This window comes from Theropithecus gelada, chromosome 20 (assembly GCF_003255815.1).
Source record: "Theropithecus gelada isolate Dixy chromosome 20, Tgel_1.0, whole genome shotgun sequence".
Classification (NCBI taxonomy): domain Eukaryota; kingdom Metazoa; phylum Chordata; class Mammalia; order Primates; family Cercopithecidae; genus Theropithecus; species Theropithecus gelada.
Genome location: NC_037688.1, coordinates 64,398,120 through 64,414,306, shown reverse-complemented (window position 1 = coordinate 64,414,306; position 16,187 = coordinate 64,398,120). Strand labels below are relative to the sequence as shown.

Below are 16,187 nucleotides of genomic sequence, written 5' to 3'. Positions count from 1 at the left end.
TCATCAGCCTCTATCTAGGGTCCCTGCTTCCTGTGTCTGGGGCTCCCAGCATCTGCTGCTTCCAGAAGGTTCTCCCTCTTCCTCACTTCCCAAACTTGAGGGGCTCCCCAGTGACCTTGGAAATAGATCTTTTTCTTTTCCTGTTCTTGTTGTTTTCTCCAATTACTAACACAATACACATGCAAGTTATTTTAAAATTGTATTTATAAAAATATTTGCATAGAAGGTGAAAAACTCTGCTAATTTACCCCCTGGTGATAACTGCTGCTTGGAGTTTCATGTGTGTTACTCCAGATTTCTCCCTCTCCTCCTGGGTGTAATAATAGAGATTATTTCTACTTATCTTTTAAAAAATGGGACCATGCTATTCATACTGCATGCAATTCACAGGAGACAATTTTCAAGATTTAACTTATTTTTTTGAAAAAGTTACACTGCCACATGATATAAAACCCCAAAGAGACCAGGCACAGTGACTTGTAATCCCAGAGCCTTGGGAGGCTGAGGCCGGAGGATCGCTTGAGGCCAGGAGTTCGAGACGAGCCTAGGCAACATAGGGAGACCCCCATCTCGACAAAAAAGAGAAATTAGGTGGGCATAGTGGTGAGTTCCTGTAGTCCTGGCTGCTCAGGAGGCTGAGGCGAGAGGATCGCTTGAGCCTAGCCTGGGTGACAAAGCAAGACTCTGTCTCTAAAAAAGAAAAATGGAAAAAATCCAAAAGATGTCTAAGCAAATATTGAAAAGTATCTCCCTCCATGTCTGTCTCCAGCCACCCAGTTTCTCACTCTGGAAGCAACCAGTATTGCCAACTTACAGTCTACCTGCAGACCAGAAACGTATAATTACAGTTTATAGGGCATATATGTGTCATAAACCGAAATATGTAAAACTATAGTATAGTTTCTAGAAGAGGAGAAACAGAGGGGAGAAAACTCTATTAGAGAAAATGTTGAGTTGCTGATTTCCTTGTCCCATGCAATGGAGAGCGAGGAGACGCTTCAAAGTCCATGGAACTTGCTAACATTTAGCGCAGTGGTTCTCAGGTGGAGGCAGTTTTACCTCCCAGGGGATATTTGTCCATTCCTGAAGACACTTTTGGTTGTCATAGCTTGCAGATGGGGTGGGGTTGGGGTGTCCTGCTGGCATCTAATAGATGGAAGCCGGGCGTTCTGCTAAACATCCTACAATGCACAGAATAGTCCCCCCAGCTCCCGACAACAGGCAGTTGTCTGGCCCCAAATGACAACACTGCTGAGGTTGAGAAATCCTGACTTATAGCTATAAAAAAATCAAAATTACTGCTTTGACTTCTTGCCTGGAGCTTGTTTGGCTCAGTTCCACGATGATTGGCAGGCAGAACCCCACGATCCAGGTGTTCCTAGAGTCAAATGCTGCCAGGTACTATCCTTTCACCCACGTAATGACAACTCTTGAGGCAAATCAAACTATCTTCTTGGAAACTACCACCCTCCTCCTCTCATTTCCTCTGATGACACAATTTATAACTCAAGTCTCTTCCACAGGAGAAAATTCCATTTCTCCATTGGAAAGCCACTGCTTTGCATTTCGTGCTAATACATCAAAGATTGGGGCTGGGTGCAGTGGCTCATGCCTGTAATCCCAGCACCTTGGGAAGCCAAGGGGGGATAATCACTTAAGCCCAGTAGTTTGAGACCAGCCTGGGCAACGTAGAGAGACCCCATATCTACAAAAATTAAAAATGTTAGCCAAATGTGGTGGTACATACCTGTAGTCTCATCTCCTTGGGAGGCTGAGTGAGGCAGGAGAATCGCTTGAGCCCAAGAGTCAGAGGCTGCAGTGAGCTGTGATTGTACCACTGCATTTCAGCCTTGATTGACAAAGCAAGAGCCTGTCTCAAAAAAAAAAAAAAAAAAAAAAAAAAAAAAGAGGAACAGTAACTATAGACCCCAATTCTTTTTGTGAATTATAGAACTATGACATTCTTTTTTTCTTTTAAATGATACTCCCCCAAATGCAAGTGCCACAGGAAACGGATCTAGTTTGTTTTGGCATTTGTAAAAATACAGAAATTTGATGCAGCCCTGGATTGTCTACTTCCTTCTTTATTTCTGTATGAATATAAAATTTCCTTCTCAGAGAAAACCCTTTGTGATGGATTAGCATCCCATCTGCTGGGGTTTATCCCTGGGAATCTGAGTCTTAGGTGGCTAGAAATAATCTTAGTCCGAACTTTCTCAAATGTTAACTGCTGTAGCCCTTCTCAACACTAGGAGGAGGGAGCATAGATAGTTCCCACTTTGTAGGTTAATGGGGAGGAAATTGAGGCTCAGAGGAGTTGAGACATTACAGTCTTAGAGTGCCAGAGTCAGCACTGGAATTCGAGTCAACTGTCTTGAAATGTGGGCTGGTTTTATACTGCCTGTCCTTTGTTTCCAGAAGGGACACATCATTGGTGATCATAATTACAGAGTTAAACCTGTATGGTCCGCATATTGCCAAAGGGGATGTACCTACAGAAAAATGTGGCCAGGCGGCCAGACACAGTGGCTCATGCCTGTAATCTCAGCACTTTGGCAGGCGGAGGCAGGTGGATTACCTGAGGTTGGGAGTTCAAGACCAGCCTGGCCAACATGGTGAAATCCCATCTCTACTAAAAATACAAAAATTAGGTGGGTGTAGTGGCAACACCTGTAATCCCAGCTACTTGGGAGGCTGAGGCAGGAGAATCACTTGAGCCCGGGAGGCGGAGGTTGCAGCGAGCCCAGATGGTGCCACTGCACTCCAGCCTGGGCGACAGAGTGAGACTCTGTCTCCAAAAAAAAAAAAAAGAAAGAAAGAAAGAAAAAGCAAAAGAAAAATGTGGCCAGGTCAGGTGGGGTGGTTTACACCTGTAATCCCAGCAGTTTTGGAGACCGAGATGGGTGGTGGATCACTTGAGCTCAGGAGTTTAAGACCAGCCTGGGCAACACAACAAAACCTCAACTCTTCAAAAAATACAAAAATTAGTCAGGCATGGTGGCTCTTACCTGTGGTTCCAGCTACTTGGGAGGCTGAGGCAGGAGGATCCCTTGAGCCCAGGAGGCAGAGGTTGCAGTGAGCTGAGATTGCAGCACTGCACTCCAGCCTAGGTGAGAGAGGCCAACCCTGTCTCAAAAAAAAAAAAAAAAAGGAGCCAGTGCCTGGGGGTGTCTAGTGGAGCATCACGTTCTCTTCTTTGTTGGATTAATGAATTCAGGTAATCTCTTCCCACACCGCTTCACTCTCTAGGGTTAAAAAAAAACCACACAAAACGCAACTATTTACTTCCTTATGGTGTCCAAGGAATAAAATAACCTCTAGAAAGGACTTTGATATTTTTATTGAGCTGATATTACAATAATGTTAATGAGAGGGGGAAGTGAGGGCTTAGGAAGAAGGAAATGCACGACTTGGGACCTGAGTGAGGTCTTCATCGTTGCAGACTCCGTGGACAGAGGCCATAGGTGCAGCTGTGATGTCAGAGGTGGGAGACTGATTTGCATTTTCACCAGGTGAGACCTGGTTATTCATTGGTTGGTGAGGAAAGAGATGGTAGCCAGGGTGGCGTAAAACGGCAGTGAGCTCAGTACACAACCCCCTCCCCGTGATCTTGGTGGCATCCCGCCCAGCCGTGTGACCAAGACAGCAAGGAGCAGTCTTTAAGGCAACACGGCAGAGAGGCAGAAAAAGATGGGCCTTACCGGTTAGTTAAGAAGAAAAGAGGACCTGGTGCCTGTCCCTCTAGCTTTGAACTACAAAGTAGAGGGGAATTTTATCTGGATTTTCCTGCAGAACTGAGGGCAGGTAAGAGAAGGTGCTTTGAAGCAGGGGTGGGAGGTCACGGGAATAATGGGGAACGCTTGGGAACGTGTCAGAGAAGGAGGACAGAAACTGAGGCTGTCCTATTGCTTATTGCCAGACAAGGGCACAGATTTGAGGCACAACAGATATTTGTTAGAGGAAAGAATGACCATGGGGGAAATGGGAGGCAAGAGAGTGTTGATGATGAGAACAAGCCCTACGGTTGTCTGCTTGAGTTGGAATCTGGGCTTCCCCAGGTCTAACTGTGGGATTCTGGGTCAGTTATTGTATGTTTCTGGCCTTGGTTTCCTTGTCTGTTTAATGGGTAGTGTGCCAAAAATCTCCCACTTCCACAGGTGGATATCAGGGCTAATAAGAAAATACGGTAGACGACAAACATGCAATAAATGTGACCTGTATGTCTGGGGGTGTCTACTGGAGCATCATGTTCTAGAAGAATGCTTTGCTGGATGAGTGAATTCACATGGTCTCTCCCAATGCTGCTTCATTCTCTGGGGTTTAAAAACAATCTATTTACTTCTTTATGGTGTTCAAGAAACAATAATTTCTCATTTTTCTCATGCTTCTCATTTTTCTCATCCTTCTCTTCTTCCTCTGATAAGTGATTTTTGTGTTGCTTTTTGTTTTTTGTTTGTTTGTTGTTGTTGTTGTTTTTGAGACAGTATCTCACTCTGTTGCCCAGGCTGGAGTGCAGTGGTGAAATGCTAGCTCACTGCAGCCTTGATCTCCCGGGTTCAAACAATCCTCCTTCTTCAGCCTCCTAAGTAACTGAGACTACAGGCACATGCCACCATGCCCGCCTACCTTTTATGATTTTTAGTAGAGACAAGGTCTCACTCTGTTGCCTACGATGGTCTCAAACTCCTAAGCTCAAGCGATCCTCCTGCCTCAAAGTGCTGGCATTACAGGAATGAGCCACCATGCACTGCTAACAATGATGTTGTTGTTGTTGATGATGATGATCCAAGCCCAGCATATGCAATCAGAGAGGTATGGGTTTGAATCTCATTCTGCCTCTGTTTAGCTGTGTGACCTTGAGTGAGTTACTTAACCTCTCTGGGTCTCAATGTAATCATAAAATTGGGATAATAATACCTCCCCATAAAGTTGTTTGAGCATTCAGTTGCTAATACATGTGAAGGGCATAGCCCTGGGCCTGGCCTGCATATCAGCACTCAATAAACAGTGCTGTCCACATGCTTGTTACTGTTGTTATTATTATTAACTTATTATTATTATTGTTATTGTTTGACTAGATTCTTTCTACCCTAGAGAGGAGAAGAGAAGCTCAGTAGAAATGAATGTTAAAAGTAGGGTTTATTGTCATATTTTGCCAGGAAAGTCCTGTTCCCAGAAGACAGGGTCAAGTTCAAGCTATAGAACATCTTCATAAACACTTAATTAATAACCTCAGTGAATCATATTTGCCAAGATTTTTCAGGATGACGTGGCAGGAAGTGATACTATTATTGCTCAGGTTATTTCCAGTCACCTAACGTTCATCGTTCCCAGAGATAAATCACAGCTTCTAGAATGCTAATCATCAGAGATGGTCATTTCTGTGAAGGCATTCATAGGGAAAAGAATATTTATAGGGAGTGTAGTGGTGTGATCATAGCTCGTTGCAGCCTTGAACTTCTGGGCTTGAGTGATCCTTCTGCCTTAGCCTCCTAAGTAGCTGGGACTATAGGTGTGCACCACCATGAATGATTAAAAATCAACTAATTTTAGGCTGGGCGTGGTGGGTCACGCCTGTAATCCCAGCACTTTGGGAGGCTGAGGAGGGCGGATCACGAGATGAGGAGATCGAGACCATCCTGGCTAACATGGTGAAACCCTGTCTCTACTAAAACACACACAAAAAACTAGCCAGGCATGGTGGCACGCACCTGTAGTCCCAGCTACTGGGGAGGCTGAGGCAGGAGAATCACTTGAACCCAGGCGGCGGAGGTTGCAGTGAGCCGAGATCATGCCACTGCACTCCAGCCTGGTGACAGAGCAAGACTCCGTCTCAAAAAACAAAACAAAACAAAACAAAACAAAACTCAACTAATTTTAAAATTTTCTGTAGCAACAGAGTTTCACTCTGTCCCCCACGCTGGAGTGCAGTGGCATGATCATAGCACACTGCAGCCTCAACTTCCTGGTTTCAAGTCATCATCCAGGCTCAGCCTCCTGGGTAGCTGGGACTAACGGCTGCATGCCACTGTGCTCAGCTAATTGTTAAAATTTTTTGTAGAGCCAGGGTCTTGCTATGTCACCTAGGCTGGTCTCCAACTCCTGGTTTCAAGCAATCCTCCTGCCTCAGCCTCCCAAAGCCCCAGGATTACAGGAGTGAGCCATCTCGCCTGGCTGAACATGGGTATCATTTAAAAAAAAAAAAAGACAGTCCTGTGTTTAGAATTCGCCAGAAGAATTGGAAGCCCATAGTTACAGTTCCCAGCCTTTGATGTGTTAGCACCCACATCCAGTGCAAAATAGTGGCTTTCCAAAGGAGAAATGGAATTTTATCCTGTGTGAGAGACTTGAGTTATAAATTATACAATCAGAGGAAAGGACTTAAAATGAGAGGAGGTGAGTGGGTATCTCCAAGAAAATGGTTTAGGTCACCCCAAGAATTGTCATTCCTGAGGTGAGATAACAGGACCTGGCAGTATGAGACTCATGGACACCTGGATCGCAAGGTTCTGTCTGTCAGTCAGTGTGACACTGAGAAAGATCAGAGCCAGAGCCAGAGCCAAAAGCACAAAGCAGTAATTCTGATCCTGTCTGTTTTTAACATGTTGATTTTTTTTATCATGGGTTTTTTTTGCATTTATTTTTATTTTTAAAAGTATCACGTTAAAATATTATTTATTTTAATGATATGGTGTGTCCCCACCCAAATCCCATCTTGAATTATAGCGCCCATAATCCTCACATGTCATGAGAGGGACACCATGGGAGGTAATTGAATCATGGGGGTGGGTTTTTCTCATGCTGTTCTCATGATAGTGAATACGTCTCATGAGATCTGGTGGTTTTATAAAGGCCAGTTCCCTTGCACACGTGCTGTTGCCTGCTGCCACGTAAGACATGCCTTTGCTCCTCCTTTGCCTTCCACCATCATTATGAGGCCTCCCCAGCCATGTGGAACCGTGAATCCATTAAACCTCTTTTTCTTTATAAGTTACGCAGTCGCAGGTATGAAAATGGATGATATACTTGATTACTGGGATTTCTGGCCCCCTTTAAATTTGCATCCCAGCTCAACACTTATCTTACTTCCTCACCCTAGTCCTGGCCCTGCTGCAAACAGCATTGAATCTAGAAACTTCCCAAGCTTGATGTCATACTTACCCAGCATGGGAGAAAAGGTAGCAGAATTCAAGAGGTGAATGTGGAACAAATCAGAGTTGAAAAAAGAAAATTTGAGCTAGGTGTGGTTGGCATACACCTGTAGTCGCAGCTACTCGGGAGGTTGAGGCAGGAGGATGGCTTGAGCCTAGAAGGTCCCATCACTGCACTTTAGCCTGGATAACAGAATGAGACTCCATCTCTTAAAAAAGAGAGAGGGCTGGGTGTGGTGGCTCACACCTGTAATCCCAGCACATTGGGAGACTGAGGTGGGCGGATCATGAGGTCAGGAGATCGAGACCATTTTGGCTAACATGGTGAAACCCTGTCTCTACTAAAAATACAAAATATTAGCTGGGCATGTTGGTGCATGCCTGCAGTCCCAGCTACTCGGGAGGCTGAGGCAGGAGAATCGCTTGAACCCAGGAAGTGGAGGTTGCAGTGAGCCGAGATCGTGCCACTACTCTCCAGCCTGGGCAACAGAGCTAGACTCCATATCAAAAAAAAAAAAGAAAAAAAAAAGAGAGAGAGAAGAGAGAATTTGTTATGACTTAAAGATATTTAAAGGGGGAAAAGAGAGAGAGAAAGAGTTTGCTTTTCTGCTTCCCTGAGTGGGGTGAAAAGAGGGACATTTAGGATACCGCATTTCAAAGGAAACTCCAATGCCCTGCTTCCAAACCGCTTTCCAGGTGTCTCCATTTACTTAGGGACCTAGATTGCTCGGAAACCTCCATAGTCATATGCTTGCAGTTTTAAGTACTTACTTAATTTATCTTTTTTATTTGGAAATAACGTTTTTTATTTTCAAAATATTGTAAGCAGCTGGGTATGGTGGCTCACGTCTGTTGTAGTCCAAGCACTTTGGGAGGCCAAGGTGGGAGGATCTCTTGAGCCCAGGCATTAGAAATCAACCTGGGTGCAACTCTGTCTCTACAAAAAAATTTAAAAATAGGCCGGGCCCAGTGGCTCACGCCTGTCATCCCAGCACTTTGGGAGGCCAAGGTGGGTGGATCATGAGGTCAGGTCTGGACAACATGGTGAAACCCCGTCTCCACTAAAAATACAAAAAATTAGCTGGGCGTAGTGGTGGGCGCCTGTAATCCCAGCTACTCAGGAGGCTGAGGCAGGAGAATTGCTTGAATCCAGGAGGCGGAGGTTGCAGTGAGGTGAGATTGTGCCATTGGATTCTAGCCTGGGTGACAGAGTGGGACTCAATCTCAACATTAATTAATTAATTAATTAAAAAATTAAAATTCAGCCAGTCGTGGTGATGTGTGCCTGTGTTGCCAGCTACTCACGAGGCTGAGGTGGGAGGATCACTGGAGCCCAGGAGTTAGAGGCTCCAGTGAACTATGGTTGCACCGCTGCACTTATCCCTTTTCCTTTCTCTTCCTTCTCCCATTCTGTTCTCTCCTAATTTTGTTTCATTTTTTATATTTTGTTGTTTCCTTCATAGCGATAAATCAGGATATCTCAACTTTTGTATGACTGACACATTGGACCAGACCATTCTTGGCTGTGGGGGCTGTCTTGTGCATTAGAGGATGTTTAACAGCATCCCTGGCCTCTACCCACTAGATACCAGTAGCACACTCACTGCAGCTGTGACAACCAAAAGTTTGCCAGACTTTGCTCAGTGTCCCTTGGGGGTAAAATCACTCCCAGTTGAGAACCACTGCCAATGATGACGTCCTTACAGTTCCTTAAACTTGGACAGCGTCGCTGACTCTCCACTTCATAAGAGAAGGAATTTAGCACCTCAACATTTTCCTCTAATAAAGTTCTTCCCCCTGCATTTCCCCACTTCTAAAAATTACTTTTTACATATTGTGGTTTACAAACTTGCGTTTTGTGTCTTACAAAGTACAATTACATGTTTCTTGCATTGTAGGTTGAATACTAGGAAAAAGTTTTTTCCCACTGTACTTTCAACAAAGAACACTTCTGTAACCAGATATTGGCGGGGGTTGAGGGGTCCACACCGACCAAGTCTCCAACACCAGCTGGGTGCCCCACAATTTATTAGTATTATTATTATTATTATTTTGAGACAATCTTGCTCTGTTACCCAGGCTGGAGTGCGGTGGTGCCATCTTGGCTCACTGCAATCTCCACCTCCCAGGTTCAAGTGATTCTCCTGCCTCAGCCTCCCAAGTAGCTGGAACTACAGGCATGTGCCACCACACCTGGCTAATTGTTTTGTGTTTTTCGTAGAGAGAGGGTTTTGCCATGCTCGCCAGGCTTGTCTCAAACTCCTGACCTCAGGTAGTCTGCCCACCTCAGCCTCCCAAAGTGCTGGGATTACAAGTGTTAGCCACCACACCCGCCACCGCCATTTTGTTGAATTCCAACATAATCTGACTGGAGTTAGTGTCAGAACCCACAGGTTAACGGCTCAGCCCCACAAGACTGCTTCCCAACTTTAGACACCAATTTCAAGTCCTGGCCTCGGGAACTTCTGACCAACTGATTGTAAAGTAGAAGTTTTTGGGACTCTTCCACAGGTTCGATTATTTTCTAGAATGGCTCACACAACTCAGAGAAACCTTTACTTACGTTTACCTGTGCATTATAAAGAATGTGATAGGCTGGGAGTGGTGGCTCATGCCTGTAATCCCAGCACTTTGGGAGGCCAAGGCGGGTAGATCACCTGAGGGCAGGCGTTAGAGACCAGCCTGGCCAACATGGCGGAAACAGGTCTACAAAAAATACAAAAATTAGATGGGCATGGTGGCGGACCCCTGTAATCCCAGCTACTTAGGGAGGCTGAGGCAGGAGAACCACTTCAACCCGGGAGGCAGAGGTTGCATTGAGCCGAGATGGCGCCATTGCCCTCCCCCCTGGGTGACAAGAGTGAAACTTTGTCTTTAAAAAAAAAAAAAAAAGAACATGATAAAGGATACAGGTGAACAGCCAGGTGAAGGGGTACACAGGGTGAGTTCCAGAAGAGTCCTAAGTTCAGGAGCTTCTGTCCCAATGGGTTGGAATGTGTCACTCTCCAAGAATGTGGATGTGTTCAACCTGGAAGATCTCTGACCTCTTCACTGAGGGTTTTTATGGAGGCTCCATTGATTATTAAATCAATCTCCAGCCCTTTTCTCATTCCTGGAGGATGAGGGGCGAGGCTGAAAGTTGCAAGCTTCTAACCCTGGTTTGGTCTTTCTGGTGACCAGCCCCCATCCAGGAGCCCCTGTTGAAAGCTGCCTCATGAGAACAAAAGATATTCCCGTCACCCGGGAATTTCCAAGAGATTAGGAGCTCCGTTTTAGGAACCAGAACCAAAGACCAAATATTAGAACAGAAGACGCTCCCATCACCTAGGAAGTTCCAGCGTTTTGGGAGCCTGTGCGGGAAACCTGGAATAAAGACCAAAGATATATTTCTTATCACAAATCACACTATCACAGGTAGATTATAAAAGATGAAAGCTACCTGGCTTCGAAGCTGTGGTTATGTGTGCATTAGAGAAGTTGAGTTCCTAGAAAGGGACATCTAATTCTATGTCACTTTATGTCACTTAATCTGAATCATTGGTTCAGGTGAAGTGAGTTTGCTGTTTGTTTTGTTTTGTTTTGTTTTTCTAATTGTGCACCCTTGATTGCGCACAGACAGGTCAGAGTTTAGTTTATTCATATCTGGTTCTGACTTTCTTTACAGCTTTTAGAGGATTGCTTGTTTTGGAGTTTCTATTTGTCTTTGATTTTTTTTTGTTGTTGACAGAGAAAATATACACAGCTTTGCTGTATCTCTGAAGTCACCCCTGTTCTTATGCATTCTCTTTGTTGAGTGGTGTAATTTGGACCAACTGTTTTCCAGAGCTGGGGCACAGCTGTTATCCTGAGATTTCTTTCCATTGTCTCTTGAATATCATTTCTCCCTTTCTCTCAAATGCCTTCGTCGTCTTGCTTTAGCTTTTCCTCAAGCATTTTATGTATGTATGTATGCATGCATGTATGTATGTATGTATGTATTTGTTTATTTATTCCTGCTACCTTTCCCAGACCCGGTGGTAGAAAACAGGGAGGATCCCTAGCCAAAGGGAGCGTTAAACTTTATCATTTTTCACTGTTCCTGGCAGGATTCTGAGCACACTGACAGTGGGGAAGGACAGAGGACAGGTTTCTGTAGCCTACAGGTCTCCAGTAAGCAGCATCCTTTCTTGTTGGATAGCAGAGGAGCCCACTCCTAGCAGATCTCAGTGGGTGCAAGAGCTGGGATGGGCACCTTGACTTGTCTCCAGCTGTCCCAGAGAGGGGGGTCCCCCTTCTTCTGGGGTGGGATGCAGCCATCCAGCCAAGCAAGAAGTGGCCAACCTGCTGAAGCACAAGCAACCCACAAACCCACTTTTTGTTTTGTTTTGCTTTAAAAAGCAATTTAATCATCTTAAAACATTTTGTATTGCTTCTCTTTTTTTTTTAAATGCTCACCTTCTATGTGATGGTAACGAATCTACTTTTTTCCTCCCCCCTCTCTCCCTGCTCCTCGCTGGCTGATCTGCAGTGATTCTTAAACTTTGTCGCATAAAGGAATCACTTGGGAAACCCGATAAAAAGCTAAATTCTCAGGTCCCACTTGAGATTTAGTGAATGAAAACTTCTGAGAATGGGACCTGGGCTGGGGTGGTCTTCCTGGAACTGATGGGGTTTTAGCACAGAACTTCTAGTGCTAAAACTGGGAAAGTCCTGATAAACTGGGATGTTGGTCACCTGAGGATCCATGTGCCCCCCTCTCCAGCAATCTCCCAAGTGACTCCCATGGGCACCCAAGCTTGATGTTGTCAGATGCACCCTCATCAATAATGTCTTAAATGTTGGAGTTCTGGCTGGACACAATGGCTCACACCTGTAATCCCAGCACTTTGGGAGGCCAAGGCCAGCGGATCACTTGAGGCCAAGAGTTCAAGACCAGCCTGGGCAACATGGTGAATTAAATTAAAGTTAATTAAAATTAAATTTAATAGCTAGGCACAGTGGCTCACACCTACAATCCCAGCTACTCAAGAGGCTGAGATGCAGGAATCACTTGTGTCCAGGAGTTCGAGGCTGCAGTGAGCTATCATCGTGCCACTGCACACCAGCCTGAGTGACAAAACGAGACCCTATCTCTGAAAGAAGAAAAATACATAAACAATTTAGTTTCTCAATCTAGTTCCCAAGCTAGCCATATTTGAAGTGTTCCCATAGCTACATGTGGCTAGTGGCTGCCATATTGGACATGCAAGTAGAGAACCATTCCATCAGCATAGAAAGTTCTGTTGGACAGCATTGCCCTAGATCAAGATTTGTCAGCCTTGGCACTCTTGGCATTTGGGGCCAAATAATTTTCTATTGTGGGGAGGCCAGTCTTGTAAATTTTAGGATGTTTAGCAGCTATCTACTAGATGCCAATATCACACCCCCTGCTACAGTTGTGACAACCAAAAATGTCTCCACACATTTCCAAATGTGCTCTCAGAGGCAAAATTGCCTCTCTTGAGAACCACTGCTCTAGATCTATAGTTTCTGTCACTGTCTTTCTAAAATAGAATGAAAGCCAGCTGCACACACTGCGTACTTCAAACAGAACATCAGCACCCGAATGCAAACATTGTACTGCGATTCAATTGCATCCACCAGCTTTACATCTAGGGCCTGTGAGCTTCACCCACCTTGGGGACTGTCTTAGGAGAAAGTCTTGTTACAAAGTAGCATTAATCAAGTGGGCTCAGAGTTATAGTTAAGGTAAAACTGCTGGGAGGGGTTTAGTCCATGAACTTCCTTCCAAGAAAGGATCATGGTAAAAGAGGAGGAATCTTAGCTAGCAGAAGGAGATCTGACAGTCTTCAAACATCCTTGTAAAATAAAAGAATCTTCTCATTCTAGCTCTTTTAAAAACAAATTTTACTTGTGAAGATTAATTGGTGACATTTGCCAATTGTTTCTTCCCAAATTTCCCTTTCTTTTTTTTTTTTTTTTTGAGACAGCATCTTGCTCTGTTGCCCAAGCTGGAGTACAGTGGCATGATCATAGCTCACTGGCGCCTCAAACTCCCAGTCTCAAATGATTGCACTGGCTCAGCCTCTGAAAGTACTGCGATTACAAGCTTGAGCCACCTCACTTGGCCCCAGTTCTCATTTAAAAAATAGATTAGAACTCATGTTAATTTGGTGTTATAAGAGGCATTTGTTACTTCAGTAGTAAACACAATACCTTAGACTATTTCCTTGAAGGATTTTTTGCCATGTTTAGGTGATGACTTTCAAGCGATTAAAATTCATTTTTCATTTTCTAGCTTCTGACTCTTTCTCACTCATTTAACAAGCTAAAAATCTTACATTCTCTTTACATTACCTTTCCTTGGGAATTGAATAAATATCTTGAAAACAGTGAATTCCTTACAGAAAGGAAAACAAGCAAACAAAAAACAAAAAGAACAAGAGGATGTGACTATTTTGCTGTATTTGTATTTTCCTTTTAGTTTGTTTGTTTTGTTTCCTTGAGACAGAGTCTCTGTCTCTGTTGCCCAGGCTGGAGTGCAGTGGCATGATCTTGGCTTACTGTAACCTCTGCCTTCCAGGTTCAAGCGATTCCCGTGCCTCAGCCTCCCAAGTAGTTGGGATTACAGGTGCGAGCCACCATGCCTGGCTCATTTTCTTATTTTTAGTAGAGATGGGTTTTCGCCATGTTAGCCAGGCTGGTCTCCAATTCCTGGCCTCAAGTGATCCACCCATCTCGGCCTCCCGAAGTGCTGGGATTACAGGTGTGATTGCTGTCTTGAAATCATAGACCTTATTTTCTAAGCATAGACCTCATTTTCTTAGGCTCTAAGGGGTCTAAGTGTATGGCTGTGAAGGTGCCTGACACTCTGAAAAGCCAACACGGATCGTACACTAACAAATGTTTACTTACGGGAAGGCTTTGTTAACTGAGTGATGGAAGCTATTGCTCTCACATAGAGACTATTGACATTACCTTTATTTCCTGGTCCTAAACATTACACACTGCAGATAAAGGAGTTCCTAGGCATTTATTTGTCATGGCATCGAGGCTGACAGCCAAAGTAATCATTACACTAATACAGCAAACCCAGAAAGAGCAATGAAGAGCAGGCAAGCAAACAAAATCCACGTCTCTGCTGAAATATGCCTGTGTGTGAGCGTCCCATGACCTGGTGCTCCGGCAACCACTCGCCCATGTGTGGGGGCCATCATCCTTGTGTTGGAGTTGTCCATCCAAGATCAGGTGCCTGCAGAAAGAATGGGAGCTTCCAGAACTGCTAATGTGAAACTTTGGTTGAAATGAGATGCCTGGGAATGAGCGATTTCTTCTTTTTAAATTCTTTTTCATTGCCTTTCAAGAATTCTTAGAATTAGCTGGTTTTGAACTCCTGATCTCAGGTGATCCACCTGCCTCGGCCTCCCAGCGTACTGGGATTATGGCAGGAACCACTGTGCCTGGCCCAAATTTCCCCTTTTCATAAGGACACAAGTCATGTTGTGTTAGGTCCCACCCCAGTGAACTTATTTTAGCTTGATTACCTCCACCAAGATCCTACTTACAAATCAGGTCACATTTTGAAGCACTGGGGGCTGGGACTTGAACATACCTTTTTGAGGGGATGCAACTCAACTCATAACAGTGGTCATAGTATGAACAGCATGCCCTGGAAAGTCACACATCACATTTATGATAGTGGTATCTTCCAGACAGGGAAGAGGACACCATGGGAAATTGGATTAGGAAGAGGTATTAGAGAGCTTCACCAGTAATGTTTTATTTCCTGAATAAAACAAATTCAAGTCTGGAATTAATATGAAAAGGATTAGCATGAGTTAATATTTGATCTTCTCTGTGCTTCACTGTAGTCTAATGTTTCAAGTTTTTAAGAGAAGAGAAAACAGGAAGCCATTTGAGCCAGTGTTTTCTGCTTCCAAATGCACAGGATTGGGTTGTACAGTATGAGCCCATCTTTTATGGAAGCTTAAGTCCTCTGTCTTCTGATTTTCAGGACATGAGGCTCTGCCTGCAGTCAGCAACTTGGAATATTCAGACTTCAGACCAGCATCACAGATTATAACCGTCCGTAAATCACCCGCAGCCCAGCTCCCATCAAAAGCCAGCCTGCAAGACCCATGGACACGTGACTCCAGTGTTCCCAACAACATCTTAAGATCAAGTTGGTTTGAGCAACGTGAGCATCTATTTGGGACAAAGCAAGAACAATAAGGGTAAAAAAGTAAGTTTTCATGCAGCTGAATTTATTCAGTTAAATGAACTACCCTTCCTTTTGAGATGGGGTCTCCCTCTCTTTTTTTTTTATGTCCATAAAATGTTTTATGAGATAATGGTGATAGTCATTTGTGATAGCTGCCATTGCCTTTAATGTCCTTAGATGGCAAAACAGAATTTTAGTGGGACTAATTTCTTTCCCTCTCCCCACTCTCTGCAATAAAAAACAATTTTTTTTTTTTTTTTTTTTTTTTGAGACAGAGTCTTGCTCTGTCGCCAGGCTGGAGTGCAGGGGTGCGGTCTCAGCTCACTGCAACCTCCGACTCCCTGGTTCAAGCGATTCTCCTGCCTCAGCCTCCCGAGAAGCTGAGATTATAGGCACGTGCCACAGCAAAAACAATTTTTTAAAAATTAATTGGTCTGTTTTAAGTCAAATAAATGATGGTTCATTGGAACTAGTTAAGAGCTTCTGTAGAATCATTTTCATAATTTTAACTGTGGGTCTTAAGTATGTAGGGATCTTGTATCATTTACAGGATCATCACTAGCATATAGAACGTTGATTTCATTTACGTTGAGAGGTTAATCATGGGTTCTGTCATGACAAAGTTCACCCCATTAGAAGACAAAACGTGGGGGCCGGGTGCAGTGACTCACACCTGTAATCCCAGCACTTTGGGAGGCCAAGGCAGGTGGATCGCCTGAGATCAGGACTTCAAAAGCAGCCTGGCCAGCATACTGAAACCCAGTCTCTACTAAAAATACAAAACATTAGCTGGGTGTGGTGGGGGGCGCCTATGATCCCAGCTACTCAGGAGGCTG

At 44.3% G+C, this 16,187-nt stretch overlaps 1 protein-coding gene across 2 annotated transcripts in view; it reads left to right on the top strand.

Moving 5' to 3' along the window:
• TMC5 (transmembrane channel like 5) overlaps positions 1-16,187 on the top strand; it is a 90,735-nt gene that overhangs the window by 4,146 nt on the left and 70,402 nt on the right. Inside the window, exons 1-2 of one of the 2 annotated variants that reach the window (XM_025370349.1) lie at positions 3,409-3,804; positions 15,145-15,372. The gene's annotated coding sequence lies outside the window, so the exon portion shown is untranslated. Of the gene's footprint in view, positions 1-3,408; positions 3,805-15,144; positions 15,373-16,187 lie in introns of those variants that run through there. The other variant, XM_025370350.1, reaches the window with a different exon arrangement.